Raw genomic sequence first — 6,000 nt, 5'->3', positions numbered from 1 at the left:
AGAAATACAAGTTAAAGAGTTGTTGCACATGGGTTTAATTTAGCCAAGTCAATCTCCATTTGCCTCTCCTGTGCTCTTGGTAATGAAGAAACATAGATCTTTTCGAATGTGCATTGATTATATGGAGCTTAACAAGTCCACGGTGAAGAATAGATACCTGATTTCTCGCATTGATGACCTCTTGGATGAGCTCAAAGATGCAAAGGTCTTCACCAAGATTGATCTTCGTTTGGGTTATCATCAAATTTGAATGAAGGGGATGAATATAAAACAATTTTTAGGACTGAGAGAGGGTTATATGACTTCTTGGTTATGCCATTTGGGCTTTCAAATGCACCTGCTACTTTTCAAGCTCTCATGAATAAGATATTGTAGCCTTTCTTGTTCAAAACAGTCCTTGTATTCTTTGATGATATCTTCATTTATAGTAAATTCAAGGTTGAGCATTTGATGCATGTTCGAGAGGCCTTTGACACATTAAGAAGATATACACTCTTTGCCAAAATTTCAAAGTGTTATTTCATGGAAGATGAAGTGGAATACTTGGGTCACATTGTGGGAGAGCAAGGCATTTGTGTGGATTCTAACAAGGTGAAGTGTATCAAAGAGTGGCCTACTCCTACGAATTCTACTTCCTTGAGGGGTTTCCTTGGATTATCTTCATTCTATAGGAGGTTTATCAAAAATTATGCTCATGTGGCGGCTCCTTTGATCGATAGGCTGAAAAAATAAGCTTTCTTTTGGGACTCCATAGCTGACAAGAGTTTCAATGAGCTGAAATCTCTATTAGTTTTAGCACCTATTCTTGTATGCTCCGATTTCTCTAAGGAATTCATTATATGTGTGGATGCTAGTGGACGAGGAGTTGGGGCTATTTTGTATCAAGACCATGGAGTTATAGCCTATGAAAGTCGCAAGCTTGATGACAAGGAACATCAACTACATGTCTATGAACAAGAGATGTTGGCAATTTTGCATGCTATCAAAAAGTGGCATCATTATATATATGGTAGCCATTTCAAAGTGAAGAACGATCATCGTGTGCTGAAATACTTCCTTTCCCAACCAAATTTGTCTCCTAAACAAAGGAGGTGGTTAGCTACTCTTCAAAGCTATGATTTTGAAATATCCTACATGGCTGGAAAAGATAAGTTGTGGCGGATGCTTTATCACATATGTTGGCATGTTCTTTATCTTCAATTTCAATCGTACATAAGGATTGGATTCATGACATCCAAGAAGAATATTTGCTTGATGAGCAAGCATCAAATATGATGAAGGAATTTTGGCAAGGAAAATGAGAAGAACATCCCAATTTTAATTGGCACAATGGTCTTTTATGGTACCATGGTAGAGTCTACTTGACATCACAATCCTCTTTCAAAGACCGTATTTTGCATGAGATGCATTCTTCACCTTTAGCGGGTCATCATGGGCTGTTTAAAACATTTGACAACATCCATAAGAGCTTCTCTATTGGAAGGGCACTTGGCGGGATGTTAAGGATTATGTAATGCAATGTCTTCCGTGTCAACAAAATAAAGACTCATCTCTTCTACTCGGCAACTTACTTCAGCCACTTCCTATTCCTCAAGGCAAGTGGACTAATATCTCTATGGATTTTATTGTGGGATTGCCTACAACTAAGCATGGGTGGAATAGCATTTATGTAGTAGTTGATCGGTTGACTAAATCAACCCATTTCATCCCTACTAAGGCCCAATTCAAAGCAAAGCAAGTGGCTCAACAATTCAAGGAATGTATTTTCAAGCTTCATGGTTTTCCAATGAAGATTGTGTATCGCGACACTAAATTTATGGGCAGATTTTGGAGGAGTTTTTTCTCTTCAATGGGGACTCTTTTGACTCCTAGTACTGCATATCACCCGCAAACGGATGGGCAAACTGAAAGAGTTAACAAATGGCTAGATGTTTATTTGAGGAACTTTTTCCATGAGACACAAAATGCACGGGACCAATGGCTCCATCTTGCGGATTTTTGTTACAATAATACTTACCATATGAGCATTGAAATGTCTCCTCTTGAAGCTTTATATGGCTACAAAGTATAAATACCCTCTGCATTATTTCATGAAGATGTAAATCCACAAGCACGTGAGGAGTTGGAAAAGATGGAGGCCCTTATAAAGCAATGCAAGGACAACATTCATAAAGCTCAAGAGACAATGAAGGTCTATGTGGATGAGAGACAAAGACATATGGAGTTTGAGGAAGATGAATGGGTATTTTTTTTAGGATTCCAAGTCACATTATGCTTCTCTTAAAGGAGGACACAACAAACTTGCTCATAGTTTTTATGATCCTTATCGTATTGTCAAGCAAGTTGGGGATCTTGCTTATCAACTCGACTTACCTTCAAACACAAGAATCCATAATGTCTTTCATGTGTCTCAGCTTAAAAAGTATGTGGGACCTCAGATTCAAGTTCTTGAAGAACTACCTCCCTTGGATGATGATGGTTTAATCATCTATGAGCCTGAGAAGGTTATTGGCAAGCGGGAGAAGGTTCTAAGGAACCGTATTCTTGTTGAATACCTTATCAAATGGAAGGGTTTGACTATTGAAGAGTTTTCATGGTAACAAGCATCATATTTGGAACAATTTTCATAGCTTCAGCAAGAGGACAATTCATAAACAGGGATGTGCACAGCTTGATGTATTAAATTTCTGTGAGGAAGTAAATTTTCCTATTGGCTTCAAAATTTGATTTTGAAGGCATGGCTGGGTACTACATGTTGTCCTCTACATTTCTATATCTCGCACATGGAAATCAGCCACTTCTAGCTCAAGATATGGCCAATTTTGTATTACATCCTATTTTGGATAGTTTACAACAGTTTGTTCCATTTATGTGGTCCATCTTCATCAACTTCTCTGATCTTCATCAACATGGAGCTTAATTTCAGCATGATTCCAAATGCTTCAAGCTATCTTTGTAATCATCCTTGTAATTTGTTCCCAATTCAGCTTTGAGGACAAAGCTCTTTTAGGCCAGGATGTCTTGTAATAAAGCATAAGTCACCTTAGTCTAGAGTAGGCTAGGGTCAAGTATAAAAGGTGGAGATGTAACTTGTGAGGAATCTTTTTTCCATTCCAAGCAATACATTCTTTGAGGTTCCTTCCTCCCACCAACTAAGAGGGTGCATGCTCTTAGCCACCAAGATATGGGGTGCATACCATGTCCCACCTTGACATGAGGTGAGTATTCATGTTGTAGCTTACATCTATGATTCTCTGCCTTCCATGGAAATATTATTTCAAGCCTAGCTATCTTGGCTATGGCTACCTTGAAAACATGGTGTATTTCATGAATTTCCAATTATTTGACTTGCTATGAGAACTAGTTTATTACATGATGAGTATGTCAAAGAACTCCTTTCACAGCTAGAGAGAGCTAAGGAAGAAAAGAAAACGACAGTGGCCGAGTTGGAAGCTGAAAGAGAAACATTGGCAACCTTTCAGTTGCAGAGGACTCACCAAGCGGTCAGTTATTAAAAAGAGATAAGTGAGTTGAAGGTAGACCTCAAGGCCAAAGAAGAAGCACAATAGCTAATTAACTTACAAAGACATTAAAAGCTACTAATTGTGCAACACGAAAACCTGACATGGTTGATGAGAAGAGTTCAAGAAGCCATGGCAGCTCATAGCAGGAGAAGCAGAGAGAGCTTAGGTAGGAGAAGAGCATCAAAGAGAGATGGAGGAAATGAGGCATAGATTGCTAATGGAGATAGAGGAGCAAGGAAGGCTGGAAAGAGAAATCAAGTACTTGGAGGAGAAGAAAGAAAAAGTGACCCAAAAGTGAAGAGGCCAAGAGCCAATGATAGCAACCTTAGCCCAAAGGCAGAGTGAGAGCCTAGAGGAGATGAAATAGAAGGCCGAAGTATGGGTGACCGAGAGGAGTGAAGGAAGAGTAAAAGACCTAGCAAGCTATCTAGCCCATGTAGAAGGTGACAGAGTATTAGCAAAAAGCAGGGCGGTAGATGCTACGAACACAAGATTGGAAGCCCAACAATGCACCTTCCTCAATACCAATTTGGATGTCACACAGTCAGAAGAGGAGAAGGCCATTGAAACTCTAAAGAGGAAGCTAGAGATTGCCCACGTAGCCATAAGGCATGGACTATGTATCTAACCACAAGGAGCAAGAACCAACCTGAGTCAATAGGAGCAATAAGAGTATTTGTTAAGGACAGGGCTGATGATCCAAGAGGTGGAGCTGTTAGGTTGAGGGACAAGGACTACAAGAGCCAATGAGAAAGGAAGAGCATTAGGCACCGTCACCAGAAGAGGAGCAAGATTTTGAAGGCAATGAGATGAGGAACAAGTCCCCCAACCACCCTCTCTAAGATCGGAAGCCCAGTAGGAAGTGCCACCTGAGGATGCAACGACGAAAATAAAAGAGATTGGAAAAAGAAGGAAGAAGATGTTGGAGCAAGCACATAGAAGGCTAAGAACACAATCCCTAGCAACCCCAAAAGCCCCCATCGCGCAAAGAGAAGAACGCTTTCCAGTCAACTGAAACCTAAAACTCGCAGTATGGGAGCAGTGCGAGAACAAGTGCACACCCTTCAAATTCACTTTTCGATACCCACCCACACTAAGCTAGGTATTATCCCCTAAAGTGGTGGAGAAAGTGATCAACATGGAAGAAGGCTTGGGGAGCAGTGTGCCAAAGAAAGAGAGACACGTCCAACACTGTGGGGGACCAAGGCGCATGACTAATGGGAAGACAAGGTCATGGAGGTACCCAGGACTATCAAAGGGTACGAATCATAGCCAAGATGGAGGCGGAGAATCTCAAACGAAAATGTAGACGAATGGATGTCATTTTGCAACACCCTACCCTACAAAAGAAACAACCCAATATACATGCCATATTCAAGAAGGGTAGGGGTGGACTTTAACCCCGACATCCATGGTCGCTATGACTTTTCTAAAATCTACAATGTAAATTCTACTAAGCCAAAGGAAGCTCTTGTATTCTCCGAAAATGACCTAGGACCCCTCTCCTCTTGTCCTGATTTTGTCTTTATCACAACCTATAATTACCTTAGGCTACTTAGGGTTTTGCTTAAGCAACTACCCACCACCCCTATTTTTTGATTTGAATGCAAGCATTGATAGCTGCATTGTGGCCATGCTCATGATGAGAGGCATCCTCCTCCCATCCCTTTGCTTGACATTACTAGAGGACATGAATGATAGCCAATTCACCAGGTATAGCCATTCATTTTTGTCAACAAATCCTCTAAATGTATGCATGAACCTAAAAGACTATATGCAAAGTAGGAACTTCCTTAGAAAATTTCTTAAGCCCCTTCCTCTCACGACCCAAACTTCGAGGATTAGTTCCTCGTGCACATTCAAAAAATATGAAAAGCAAAAAAGAGAAAGTTAAAAAATGAAAAAACAAGGAAGCACAAAAAAGAAAAAGAGAAAGAAAAGAGAGAGAGAGAGAGAGAAAAGATGAGCAAGAAGGGAAAAGAAGATCAAATGGAAAATAGGAAAACACCTCACTTAATGAGTGTCACAATCACTGCACCTAGGGGTCCTCAAGTTAGGCACATCATTCGATGGCCTTTGTCGATTGGCTGTGTGTCTAACCCCCTAGCCCCTTTTGTTCCCCACTTCACACTTAGGGAATATTAAGGGCAAGACATACCTAGGGAGTTCACGCTCATGGTTAGACCTCTCTCCCTTAGCTACACCTACCGCACCTCCCCTATACACGCACAGGATCCTCAAGTGTGGGACAACATCCAGGCTTGCCCCAGTTCCCAGTTCCACTAGCACAAACACAGTGCACCACACAGTAAGATAGACACACCCCCTAGGCAATGTACTTTTCCTTTCCTTTTCAAGTAAATGCGAATGCGACCAACCACCAACCTCAGAGACCCCCATCAACCACTCAATATACCCTTGGTCTCCAAAGCCTGAATTGTTTTGACATGCTTCTCTTCCATGTTAATTCCTTGTA

The sequence above is a fragment of the Lygodium microphyllum genome, chromosome 13, assembly GCF_053477565.2.
Source record: "Lygodium microphyllum isolate KBCC chromosome 13, Lygodium_microphyllum_v1.1.10, whole genome shotgun sequence".
Taxonomy (NCBI): Eukaryota; Viridiplantae; Streptophyta; class Polypodiopsida; order Schizaeales; family Lygodiaceae; genus Lygodium; species Lygodium microphyllum.
Note: the sequence above shows the minus strand (reverse complement) of the source record.